Raw genomic sequence first — 14,468 nt, 5'->3', positions numbered from 1 at the left:
TTCAGTGAGCCACACCTGCAAACGCTACTCTCCTCCACTCGGGAGTCACATGCACTGCGAATATTCGTAGGTCACGGAACTGAGTTACAGCGGCGTGTATGAAAAGTATGGGCGTTAATTTGTTTTTTATTCGTTTAATCACCACCAGTTGCTGCGGAGCAAATGACGAAGGCGGCGGTCAGACCTGTGACGCTACGAAGGATGCTAAGAATGTCTGGCTCTGGACAGGGTGCCATTGGGAACTGAGCCTAGCAGCGCTTAACGCTAGAACATAATCCAGTGAGGCTAGCCTAACAGTGCTGTTCGAAGAACTAACGGGTGTTACGTGGGATGTCATAGGGCTTATTGTGGTTAGGAGTTCAGATGAGGCGTATTTAGTACTAAAGGGTGGGCATGTACTGTGCTATCGTGAATTAGTGGAGAGACGAAAACTATGGGTGGGATTCCCCATCAATCAGGATATAGCTGGCAACATAGAGAAGTTTTATAGTTTTAAAGAGAGGGTGGCAGCTATCGTAATTAGGCTTAGTAAAAGGCACAAGCTGAGGTAGGCGCGTAGGTCCAGGCCCACGCGCCTACATTAAGCCACGATCACGAGATCGTTGAACGCTTCTATGAAGGCATGGAATCGGCAATGGACAAAGCAAAATCAAAGTACACTGTAATGATGGGCGACTTCAATGCGAAGGTAGGCAAGAAGCAGGCTGGAGACCAGGTGGCAGGTGACTATTGGGTACGTTCTAGGAACAGCAGGAGAGAATTATTAGTAGAGTTCGCAGGTCGAAATAATTTACGGTTCATGAATACCTTCTTCCACAATTGAGAGAAAAGAAGTGGACGTGGAAGACCCCTAAAGGTGAGACTACAAATGAAATGGACTTCATACTGCGCGCTCAACGTGGCATCGTAGAGTATGTGGAGGTCCTCGGAAAGGTCCGTTGTAGCGACCACACAGTGGTAAGGTCTAGTATTAGCTTAGGTTTAAAGAGGGAACGGAAGAAGCAAGTGAATCGGAAGCCAATTAACCAGTTATCGTTAAGAGGGAAAGCAGAGGAATTCAGGATTTCGCCGCAGAGCAGATATTCTGCCTTAACTGAGGAAGACGACCGCAATGTTGAAAAAATGAACGATAATCTCAAAGCTATCGTTCTGGAGATAGCAGTAGAAGTATGCGGTAGAACGGTTCAACAGGATACCGGGAAACTATCTCAGGCGACGAACGGTCTGATTAAGAAATGCCAAAGTCTGAGGGCGTCTAACTATAAAAAGAGTATAGAACAAGTAGAGCTATCGAAATTAATAAATAAGCGCAAGGTAGCCGACATAAGGAAGTTTAATTTGGAGAGAATCGAGCATGCTCTAAAGAATGGAGGTAGCCTAAGGGTGGGGAAGAGGAAATTAAGCATAGGAAAAATACAGATGTATGCGTTAAGCGACAAAGATTAGCAATATGGACAAGGTAGATAAAATAGCCGCAGTTCTACACAAATCTATACAGTAGCCAATGCCATCAAAATGTCAATGAGAAAGACAATAGCGCGCATTAATGAGACACCTTGCCAATACCAAAAGGGAAAGTAAAGAAAGCATTGGGAGCAAAGTAAAGGGAAAGTAGCTGGTAAGGATCAGGTAGCACCAGGTATATTGAAGGACGGAGGGGAGATTGTGCTACAAAAACTAGCCACCCTGTACACGCAATGCCTTTTGACCTCGACAGTACCCGAATCTTAGAAGAATGCTAATAATATCTACATTCATAACGAAGGAGACGTCAATGCTTGAAAAATGACAGACCGATAGCTTATTGTCCGTTGCCTACAAGGTATTTACTAAGGTAATCGCTAATAGAATCAGGACAACCATAGACTTCAAGCAACCAAATAATCAGGCAGGGTTTCGTAAAGCACATTCGACAATAGACCATATTCACACTACAAGTCAGGTGATAGATAAATCAGCAGAATATAAGCGACCCTTATATATATATATATATATATATATATATATATATATATATATATATATATATATATATATATATATATATATATATATATATATATATATATATATATATATCCTTCATTAATTACGAGAAAGTATTTGACTCAGTGGAAACCTCAGCTTTCATGCAGGCATTGCAGAATCAGGGGTAGAAGAGTTTTATATGCAAATATCTATAACGACAGCACTGCTACCATATTTCTTCATAAAGGTCGCAATAAAATTAGATTAAGTACGGGTGTCAGGGAAGGAGACACGATCTCGCCAATGCTATTCATCGCCTGTTTACAAGAAGTATCCCGAGGCCTGAATGGGGAACAGCTGAGGGTAAGAATTAATAGAGAACTCCAACGTAATCATCGATTCGCTGATGACATTGCCTTGCTAAGCCACCCAGGACAAGAAGTGCAAAGTATGATCATTCAGTTAGACAGGCAGAGCAGAACGGTGGGGCTAAAAATTAACATGCAGAAAACCAAAGTAATGTTCGACAGCCTAGCAAGGGAACATCAGTTCGCCGTTGCTAGCGAGGTGCTGGAAGTAGTAAAAGAATATGTCTACTTAGGGCAGGTAGTGACCGCAGATCCGGATCATGAGAGGGAAATAACTAGAAGAATAAGAATGAGGTGGAGCGCATATCGCAGGTTCTCTCAGATCATGAATGGTAGCTTACCAATAGCCCTGAAAAGAAAAGTATACAAGAGCTGTATCCTACCGGTACTCACCTATGGGGCAGAAACGTGGAGGCTAACGAACAGGGTTCAGTTTAAGTTAAGGACAACGCAGCGAGCTATGGAAATGAAAGTTATAGGTGCACCGTTAGGAGATCGAAAACGGGCGGAGTGGGCGTAGGAATAAACGCGGATTATTGACATCCTATTTGAAATTAAGAGGGAGAAATGTTCTTGGCCAGGGTATGTAATGCGAAGGCAAGATAACCGCTGGTCGTTAAGGGTAACGGAGTGGATTCCAAGATAAGGCAAGCCTGGCAGGGGCGGCAGAACGTTAGTTGGGCGGATGAGATTAAGTTTGCGGGGACAGAGTGTGCGCAACTGGCAAAGCACTGGGTTAATTCGAGAGACATGGGAAAAGGGCTTTGCCCTGCAGTGGGCGTAGTCAGGCTGATGAAGAATCACCACCAAGAACAAATGTTTTGGTTCGCATCTAAACAAGACGACGGTCTGGGCGTTTTTCTTTTATTTTCCGTTTTCTTTTTCAATCCCATTATCCAAGTCCTTTTTGCAGGGAATCAAAGCCTGCAATATTGCTAGTTAACCTTGCTTTTTATTTGTTCTGTCTCTCCATTACCTATGGTGCTATTGAAATAAAGTCGCAAGGTTTTGAAGCGAAAACGACGTCATAAAAGTATGAATGCGTCTGTACTCCTCCTCTATGACGTTCATTTCAAAGCTTAAAAAGTCGTGCCTGTTTTTATAAAAAGTACCATGTTTTGACATTATATTTTAATGGCGCTGCTGCTGTTCGCAAGTGAACATTTCGAAGACTCCGGATTTTTACACTAAAGAAAAGCATCAATGTACATTTTATTCTTTCAGGCGAGCTACAATGGCCCTTCATTACTTTTCAAATAAGTGTGAAGTTAATAAATGAAATAACACATTCAATTAATAAGAGCAGGGTAACCGACAGAAGCAATTATGACATGCTGAAAACGGAGTATGTTCTAAAGAACGGAGGTAGTCTAAAGGCTGTCATGATGAAACTAGGCGAACGAAAAAAAGCGAATGTACACGTAAGAGACAAGGAAGGTAGTGTTAAATTAGTTTCATACTGCAAAAGTTGATCTATCACGAGGTTGCCGCAAAGATATGCAGGATGTATTATACTTTTTAGATTTCACCATGCTTTCACTGCTTCTTTATCTCTTTCGTTCCGTAAACTGTTGACCAGCATTGAATAACCAAATTCCTGTTTTTCTATGACATGTATTTTTCTGCTTCGTTTTTTGTTACCATCTTTTCGTGTGCACTTTATTCCTTATTATTTTTTTATAATAATGCGTTAAACCATTTTTGACAACCATTGTTTGCATTTCGCGATTTTACTTGTGTCGGAAATTTGCATGTTACCTGCTGCCCTGCTATGCAGGGGCCGAGGGGCATGTCCAGCCACAATTTCTGGATTTTTTCCCTCGACCCTCACTATGTGTACATGTTAAAATAAGTAAATTAAAATAGAAATAACAAAATAAATAAGATATTTAACCCAATAAGCGGAAGTACCGGATGCGCCCAGGTGAAAGCAATATAATTCCCTGCATTTTCATTCACTTGACGAGGTGTACTTGGGCAACAACTTTTAATTCGTTTTTTTACTCGTTCACGATATACACCTTGTCCCCGAAAGGCAAAAAGAGCGCGAAGTATACACTCTAGGCATGAAGTTCTTCTGGAACTTGCGCAAACCTGTGGCCTTCAGATGAGGTATGCACCTGAACAGTTAATATGCAGGGAACGTTGCACACTTGGCACATTTTTCTCTTTTCTTTTTTGACCGGCAGATTATGGTTTTTTTTTTTTGGAAAAAGGCAGCACATGTTGAAAACTGCCTGCTCTGTAGTGGACCGGCAATGCCCCAGTCAGGCCCAAATTGCCAGCTTAACCAAATGAATTAGCACCACGCGTCTTGAAAATTGTAACTGGTCAATCTCTGGGTCCCTTCATAGCACCAGTTAAGAACTTCAAGTAGTAGCACGCACTGTTATCAAGAAATTGCTAAGCAATGGTCAGTATACCACTTGTGAACGCGCGGCCGATAGTCGGTAATAAAATAAAACGGTAAAGATGATCGCCGCCTCCCATATTCTTGTTGTATTCTTGAATTACTTTTGTCTGTGGCACGTTCACCTTCTTTTTTGTCTTCTGATTGTACCGTCTTGATGTTTCTGAGGGATGAACTGCGTCGTAGTTCGTAGCAGCGGATACTCAATTATTTGCGCTCCCTTTCAGAGCGAGTATTTTAGCATCACATGCGTAGTAAAAGATTCCCTGTTATGTTTCAGGAGTTATTTTTAATCTTCTAACAGGCGCTTCCTCAGTCGCTCTCTATCGTTTCTTTTTGGCCAAAAATCCGTGCATTTTCATCTCTTATAGCACAGAATGAAATGTGAAAAAGTTATCCATGAAAAGTTTGTGGTTCGTTGGCGCCTCTAAAAATTTAGGCACATTCGTTTCAACGCGAGTTAGAATTGGCGCTTTCATGTCTTCCAGTTCAGTTTTTCCGCTGTAGATGTCAATGTGAAGTCACTGACCTGATGGACATGAGAGGATCAGCGGCTTGTAGACAAAGCGTTTTGGCTTTCCCTTTACGAATATTTGAGCTGTGCCAATCAAATTTTGGCACCATTAGTTCAAGATTGATATTAGTTACAATACTCCGGTGCTTAAATGAGGCAGTAACACGCCTGAAAAGGGGCGGGATCTTCTGCATCCTGTCTCTCTTTTCTAGCGTATTACTATCGGCGGCATCAATGCCTTCCGATTTTCAGGAAATTGGCACGACTCATTCTAAGCGATACAGCAAGATCTTTAGCTCTCGATCAGCAAAGGCGTGTAGGAGGACGCTTGTGGTAGACAACGAAGAAAAAGATTGCGACAAGCCGACAGCGGTCTTCCGTTCTCAGATCGAAGTTATAATTGTTCTGCTGTCACGCATACTACTTTTATTCTGCAAATATGAGATAAATAATTTTCTTTTATAACAAGCAACTCAGCAGCTCACATGGGTTTGCGACGACTAATTGCGCATGTGTCTCTGGCAAGGGTTGCTCATTGATTTCTTGTAGTTAGTAGTGCGTTAACAGTTGTATATTAGGTGGGCTGAATTTTTGCCGTTGAATGTACTAATTCATCATCTTTAGGTTCATTTTTATTTCTGTGTGAAGCGTGCACCGCTATAACACATGCAACTTTATTTGGCAGGGAGTCCACCTGCGCGACGTATGCGTCCACCTCTTCTTTATATCTGAGTACATTGGCCGCATTTGGCAGCGGAAAAATCACATCTGCTTTCCTTTAAAGTCAACTTTCGGGACTATTTATACAGCTTCTTTAAATGTCAAAAACTTCAGGCGAAACATGTGTTGGGTACAAATGCTCCTTCAACACGTCAAAACCAAACTCAACTTGAGGAGACCGCTTTGCGCTATAATTTAATTTCGACAGGAATGCGAACGTGCTCATATTTCCTTCAGAACCTCGCATATAATATAGAGTTGTATATATTACGAATTCGTGACACACTGGGTTTGGTGCTTAGGTATGCCGAGCTTATCTGCCTTTCGCCGTTCAATGTTTTCAAATTCACTTTTGTTGTGTGGGCATGGATACTCTGTCTATTTTAGGGTCGCTGATTGAATCTGTCCTCATTAAAACCATCACAATTTACTGTTTGTATCAGCGAGTTAGCTGACTGATCCGGATGCATGCACACATTCGTGATGTTGGAATACTGAAATGAAGCGAGTATTCGGCTTAAGAGCACAGCTTTTATTCTGGAGCGCTTAATTGCTCCGCCGCGGTGGCTAAGTGGTTACGGCGCTAGGGCTGCTGGCCCAAAAGATGCGGGTTCGATTCCTGCCGCGGCGGCCGAATTTCGATAGAGGCGAAATTCTAGAGGCCCGTGTTCTGTGCGATGTCAGTGCACGTTAAAGAACCCCAGGTGGTCGAAATTTCTGGTGCCCGTCACTACGGCGTCCTTCATAGCCTGAGTCGCTTTAGGACGTTAAACCCGAATGAATCAATAAAGCAACTCTATAGCGCCTAAATTAGACACTGCATCGAGAGCGAGGGGCATAAGAGAAGGCTGAGGCGGCTGAAGGAGGGGTAGAATTTTTTTCAAGCTTCGAAAAAAAAATCAACAGGGCGACCTGCGGAAAGAGAGGAATTTATGGCGCTTGATATAAAGCCTGATCCCAAGGGGCCACTCAAAGAAATGAAATGTCAAATGTACCCGGAAATCGTCGCACGCGACGTTGACGATTCAGTAAGCGGTTTATAATAATAGATACTGATGCTTAATATACACAGGCTTCATCTAGGCCAAATGCTTCATGGAATGACTGCGGTATTTCGCGTTCACTACATTGCACTACTGTCCAGAAACAGATTGTTCAGTGAGTCATGACGAAGTCATCGCCTCAGGTTAAGTATCGCGGCGTAAAGAATGCGCGCTGCTGCATTAGACCAGCCATTGTTCGGATTAGGCTTTGCCTTCCCGCAATGAATACCTATTGACGCTTCCATAATGCGCAGATGTGTCGCATACCAGGCCGCAGTTTGCTACCTATTTAAAAATTCTGAGTAGGAATGCACAGCAGCAAACCGCGCGCGAGCATATTAAGCCTGAAAAATCTTGCAAGAGTTTCAGGTAGTTTAAATCTATATATTGCAGGTACCTGCACAGAAGTAAACGTGAGTAATCTCTTGATACGAAAAGGCATATAGATGAAATACAGTATATTTCCTAATCGTGCAGCTATAAGCCACAGAACGCGTATATAATTGGATTTCATATCAGTTGGGAGACATTTATGCTTGTCTCTAAGGGTGCGGCACGACAGCGGTTTCTCTCTCCCACGCAGACACGTACGTTTCCACTTTGACAATAATTATGTCAAGGACCACACGACATGCATAAAAAGTCCTCTTTAACCAAGCCGTGTGAACATGCCTTCATGGGGTAGTGGTAGACTGCTTGACTCGGAACTCGGAGGCCAGGAGTTCAGTTCCTCTGTATGGTACAGAGGTTCGGCTACTGGAATACAGCGATGCGATTTCGGCGGAGCAACTTGAGAGGCAATTTTTGTAAGCTAAGTCGTGGTCTGCTCCGTGTTTACATGACGATGAGGAGGAAGAGAGTGGTCGACGGCCCGTGCTCTTGGCGCTTTGCTCGCGGCTGCTGCGATACCTGAAGATTCAACGCGCCGCTGGTGTTGCTGGCATCATCTATGTGAGCCTCTTGTAACAGCCACCTCTTTGACCAATCAACTTTTTGGGTCACGCCGACGGCGACGGCAACGCCGACGCCGGCTTTTCTGCGAGACGGGGCCTTCACGCTGTCGCGTAGTATAGTTATTGTTAAGGTCTAGCTAGGTCAATAAAATCCATGAGAAGTATAATTAATTTTCGCATAAGAAAGGCAGTGGTAGAACGTTGTAATCTATCATCTGATAAGCAACTCTTGGAACCAGAATGATGCTTATATTGTTATAATGTCGATGTTCTTTGAAGCGGCCATAGTCTATTAACATACTGGATAGCAGTGCGCAGCTGCCAAGCGCGCTTGGAAAATTAGGAAAGGGTATGAATACTTATGCGTGCAGCTAAAGTGTTCATTCAAAGAGCAGAGTTCATCGTTTCGAAGGCCGTCGTGTGTAATTGCTTATTGTTGTTTATTCATGGAATGTCACACACAGCATTAATGGGCCGCTTAATCACCTAGGTGCTTCTATCCTTGTGCGCTGTGTAAAACAAAAGCGGTAGAAACCTCCCTTATCAAAAATTAGAAACGTCAATCAAGATCTAATAACTTGACTCTTGGCACAACTTTGATCAGCAAACTACCCCTGTCCACAATCAACGGAGACCAGATATCTGGGCATGGTTGGAAAGACAAAATCAATGGAGCCGGTTGTCACTGCATGAAGCTGTGAAGGACTGTGTACGGGAGGCCTAGGCATGGCCCAAAAGAACTCGCTTCATCGACTAGCACCAGAGACACTGTGTCTGGCTTCAAAATTATCGCCCTGCCCCGTCGGCGAAGGCGGTTGTGTGGAATGCGGCGGGCGCAGCAGAAAGACGTGTGAAGTAGCCAGAGGGCAACGGAGGAGAGGCCGCGCGGGGAGCCCAGCGCGACCACAGATCCCTGCGACCCATTTTGCAGCGCGTCCCCAACTCCCCCCCCCCCCCTCCCCCCCTTTTGGCGCAGAGACAGGAACGTTTGTGCGTTTGTGTGTGCGCGCATGCACGCCTGCAGACGGCCTTGTTGTGAGGTACGGGCTGCGGACTCGGAGAAGGCTGGGAGTTGGGTCTTTATTAAGAGAAGTTAACCAAAAAGAAAAGAGGGCCCCAGGCCCTTGGGATGTACAGACTGGCTCCCCGAGCAGCTGCTCTCTTCCGCTACTAGAGGAAGACTCGCTTTGTCCGTTGACGGCCGAGTTTGCGAATGCCGTGGTCGCGTGACCAAGCCGCGGTTCTTGGAAGAGACCACCCCGGGTTCTGATGCGAGAGGAGAGAGGACAGCCGTGACCCTCATAAATATGTCAACTTCGAGAGGAGTGCGTCTTCGGCTGAACATGAGCTCCGCGTTCGCGAAGAGGCCGGCACCCTGCGGCGCCGAGGGTAGGCCGGAACGCTCGCAGCACAAACAGTTTCCCGGAGTTCGTGGGTCCACAGGCCAGCAGTGTTTTGCAGCGCAACGGCCTTACTAACGACTCGAGGTGGCGGGGGAGGCCGACAAGCTAGCACCAGGAGGGCTCCCAGCAAAGGAGACGAGGCGCTGGTTTAGGGGAACCGTCGCCTTCGGAGGGACATCTGATCCCCTTCGACACATCCCCAACGGGGCCCTCGGCCTTCACGACCGGCTCGGCCGCGGCTTCGTGGAAAAATCGGCGGGCGCCCTTGGTCGGCTGCATGAGCAGCGACGGCGAAAAACCGTTGGGCGAGGAGGACACCGAAGGAAAGAAAGAGAGTCCTCAGAGAGACGCGTTGGACAGAAGAGACAAAGGACAGAACGAGCAGAGACGGCGAAGTAAACGGACGGAGATCGCGCTGGTCTGTAGTCGGTGAGGCCGGACCCGAGGGCATCCGCTGCAAACTGACCGCCAGCCGAGACGCCCAAGAAGCCGGACGCCACAACCCGTCAGAGTACCGCCAGCCGAGACGCCCAAGAAGCCGGACGCCACAACCCGTCAGAGTACCGCCAGCCGAGACGCCCAAGAAGCCTGACGCCACAACCCGTCACAGTCACCGAAACGTGGGACCGCCACCAGGCAGAGCGCCACCCCCGCCAGAGCAGCCGAGAGCGAGGCAGCGGTGACAGCGATGAGCGGAAGACAGCGGTGAGCGGAACTCCCAGTTTCACCTTCAGGCAGAGTGAGAATAAATTAGGTTGATTCGGAGGCGTTGTGTGTTGGCTCATTTCTCCTCGCTTCAGCAGAACCCGTAGACAGCAACAAATATTGTGTTGCATTGTGACTGACCCCCGACAGGCGGGAACGTCACAAGTGGTGGCAGCGGTGGGATTTTGCTGAAGTTGTGGTGCGAGACATTCACCCTCGTATCCGAGGAGAAAGGGGCCAACATGTCGCTACCGCAATCGCAGAATTCTCACGACGGAACGTTGGGAGCTAGTGCGCTAATGTTGGGCGGTATGATTCCGACGTTCACAGGGGACGACACGGGTCCCAAAATCAGGGACTTCCTGCAAATTTTAGAACAGGTGGCCAACATGGGAGGATGGCAGGAAAAACAAACGATTGGGATGGCGCGGTGCAAAATGGTTGCGGCGGCTCAGGATTTCGCATGGAGGGATGAAGAGGTGGCTAGCGCTGCCACGTAAAAATCTCTCAAAGCGCTCGCATTGAAGCGTTTCGACAACGAACCGGCGAGCACAAAAGTCGAAAAATTCTTAAATGCGCGCCAAAACGTTAGTGAGGATGCACGCTCTTTCGCGAGCCGTTTGAAGAGACTCGGGGCGGAGACCTTGAGGGACATTGATGGCGAGGACACGTCGAAGAAAAGTGTAAGACATGAGATACTAAATGAGCAGCTTCTCTCCCAGTTTCTTAACGGCCTTCGTGACCCAGTCCGGCGGTTCGCTTTGTCGCGGGACCCCAAAACCTTTTCCGACGCTGTGGAAGTGGCAGCCAGGGAGGAGGAAATTGAGAAGACTTTGCGTACACGCGCTGCGACTGTCAGGCAGCTTGAAAACTTTGAGGAGAAGGACGCACTCGGAATGCGCTTGGAACGTCTAGAGAGACTCCTAGAGGAAAGCCTCCGAATGCGCAACCAGACTGAACCGAACGGGGAGCCCCGCCAGCGCGGTAACTTGGGCGTTTGCTTTTCTTGCGGCAGGCCGGGACATTTCGCTCGCTTCTGTCGGGCGCGTCAGACGCCTCGCTGGTCCAGGCCAAGGTCAGGAACCCACTTTAATAACCGTCGCGACGAGGATCAGACCACCGCAAAGGTGCAGGGAAACTGAGTACGGCCTCCGTCGTCAACCGGGATGAACGGGGGCAGTGCGAGGCAGTAGTGAACCTATGCCGGGAGACGAGCCCGATAATCGAGTGCAAGGTGGCAGGCAGACCCGTGAAGTGTCTCGTGGACACAGGTTCCAAGGTCAGCCTATTAAAACGCAGCGCACTGGCAGGTATAGACTCGAACAGGGAGAATGTGTTCGAAAGGTGCAAGAGCCAGATAACTCTTATCGGCATCACTGGAGACCGCATAGGCACGTTCGGCGTCTATCGCATACCTTTGGCACTTGGCAGCCACACGTTCATTGGTAAATTTTATTTGTGCGACGACAGTGTCATGCTTCCTGTAGCCGGCATCATCGGACAAGACATATTAAGAGACCAACGGATCGACATGTTGTTCAGCCAGGGCATGATTCGGGTAGGCGGAGCTTATATCCCGATTGATAACTGGGCACGCGATAGGCCGGCAAAACAGGATTACGAGTGCGGTGGGCCGCAGGGGAGCATATCCGTCGCGCTGATCGAGACTACGGTGCTGCCGGCAATGAGTGAGTGCATTCTGGCCTGTAGGGCTTTGTCTCCCGTATCAAGCGGACAGATGAAAGTGATAGAGGTGTCTCGACTGGAAGTAAATGGACTTGTAGGAGCGCCCGCCCTCATTACGACCCGCGAAGACGAGGCTATCCCCGTCAGGATGGCCAACCTAACCCTTCAGGACATACGCCTCGGGAAAAACAAGCTACTCGGGGATTTGGTAGACGTGGAGGTAGACAAGCCGATTCTAAACGTTAACTCTAAAGAAACGGCAGATACGCGGGAGAGTTTGCTGAGGATGTTTAAGCTCTCTCACATTGAGGAACCACAGAGGGTCGAAATCGAGGGTCTGATTTTGGAGAATAGCTCGATATTCTCAACCAGCAGAACGGACCTCGGGTGTTGCCAAGCCATTAAGCAGCGGGTACCCACTGGGGACGCTCCTCCCGTCTACCGTCGAGCCTATAGGATCCCTTTCGCCAAAAGGGAGGAGATGGAAACACAGATAAGTGACTTGCTCAGGGCCGGCGTCATCGAACATTCCACGTCGCCGTGGGGCGCACCGGCGTTACTGGTAGCGAAGCCCGATGGAAGCTATCGCTTCGTTGTTGACTACAGAGACCTTAATAAGGTTACTAGGGTGGACCCCTACCCGTTGCCAAACATTCACGAGACCCTGTCGCAGCTTGGGAAAGCGAAGTATTTCACTGTGGTGGACATGGCGAGTGGGTATTGGCAAATAGAGATGGATCCCCGTGACAAAGAAAAAAACAGCTTTCAACACCCCTTCCGGGCACTACGAATGGAATCGTATGCCGATGGGACTCGTGAACAGTGCGGCAGTATGGCAGAGAACAGCCGACGTCATACTCGCAGGCCTATTGGGCAAGCTTTGTCACGTGTACCTAGATGACATCATTATTTATAGTGAGTCCTTTCAGAGCCACATGCGGGATGTGAAACGGGTTTTCGGTCTCATTAGAGAGGCAGGACTTAAGCTGAAGCCGGCCAAGTGTCAATTCCTGAAACCACAGGTTAAATACCTGGGACATGTTGTTTCGGCCGCAGGTGTCCGGCCTGATCCAGAGAAGTTAGAGTGTGTGAGGGACTTTCCGCGGCCGAAGAGCAAAACCGAAGTCCACCAGTTCCTTGGTCTTGCCACCTATTATAGGCGTCACATCCCTGATTTCGCTGCAGTAGCCAAGCCACTGACCGCACTAACGAGCAAACAACCTTTTTCGTGGTCTCATCAGGCTGAGGGAGCTTTTCAGGAACTAAAGGACAAACTTGTGGAGGCACCTGTACTTCGCTTCCCAGATTTCAGCCAACCATTCATACTAGCAACTGATGCATCTAAGCATGCCTTAGGCGCGGTCCTGTCACAGATGCACGATGGCGAGGAACATCCGGTGGCTTACGCGAGTAGACAGCTTAACGCGGCTGAGCAGAATTACGGAGCAACCGAACAAGAATGCCTAGCAGTGGTGTGGGGAGTACGCCACTTTCGTTGCTATCTCTTCGGACGCCCTTTCAAAATTGTTACCGACTGTCAACCGCTAAAGTGGCTAATGAATGTCAGGGACCCGAACTCTAGACCACGGTGTTAGAAGTACTTTAGGTGATACGACGACGCCCCCGGAGGCGAGACACATTTGTCCCTACTTCCCTCGTCCGCCTCTAGATGGCGTTAGCGTGAGTAGGGCCGCCCGTGCCCGTTGCCGAGCCTGTTTCACGTTCCGTCTTACGGGTGATCCAGTGAACTCTGGCGCTGCCGCGTTGATTTACGCTCCTTAAGCGGGCAGTATTAACGTTGCACGGCACTGTTATCGTCGCTGAGCGCTTCTGTTTGCATTGCAAGCGAATATAGGCTGTTTTAAACGCGAAATCGGCGTTGATCGCGATGTGCCGAACTGCGGAGTGTGGTGCTGTTGGGGCGGCGCATTGTGATTTGATATATTCAGTTTTTACCATTTTAATTTTTATTTTTCACTTGCCCAATGCCTCCAACTCAGTTTCATGAGAGTGGATAACACATATCTATATTTTTAATGCTTCAAGCTCGTACTTGTGTAAGTAGTAGTAGTAGTAGTAAAAACATTTATTTATTTATTTTTTTTTCAAAAGGAAGAGTTAGGGAGTAGGGGGATGGGGATAGATAGATGTGGAGCTACAGTGGTCGGTCTTCCCTAGTCCAGGATACCGTTGGCCTCCGCCGCTGCCTTGGCCCTCGTCACCAGCATAAGCTGAGCGCTCGGGTCGGAGTCAGCCAGGAGGGCCTCCCACTGCTCTAGACTAGGGCTATTTACCTTTGGTAGTAAAGGGCTTTTTTTCGCAGCCCCAGGTGGCGTGGTACGTTGTGGCGTAGCCCCCACACCACACGCACTCTTTCGCGTATCTGTTCGGCCACATTTTGTGATACATGGCTCTGCTTGGGTAGGTGTCTGTTTGTAGTCGTCTGAGCGTGGTGACCTGCTCTCTGTCGAGGATATCCGCCGGAGCCGAGTACTTCTTGCGCGCTCCCAACAACGCCTTCATTGCCTCCCCGTAAGATTCTGGCGTGCTGAAGGGCTCCACCGGCAAACCCGCCCTCCGGTTCGTGAACCCTCGGAAAACGGTGTCTGCCATGAGATTTCCCTCAACCCCAGTGTCAGGGACCCAAATGATGGTGTGTTGAATGTTTGTGTTGTTTGATCCATGTCTGTGTTGTTTT

This window comes from Amblyomma mixtum, chromosome 4 (assembly GCF_055824585.1).
Source record: "Amblyomma mixtum isolate Tamu chromosome 4, ASM5582458v1, whole genome shotgun sequence".
Classification (NCBI taxonomy): domain Eukaryota; kingdom Metazoa; phylum Arthropoda; class Arachnida; order Ixodida; family Ixodidae; genus Amblyomma; species Amblyomma mixtum.
The sequence above is the reverse complement of the archived record's forward strand: the minus strand, read 5'-3'. Positions refer to the sequence as shown.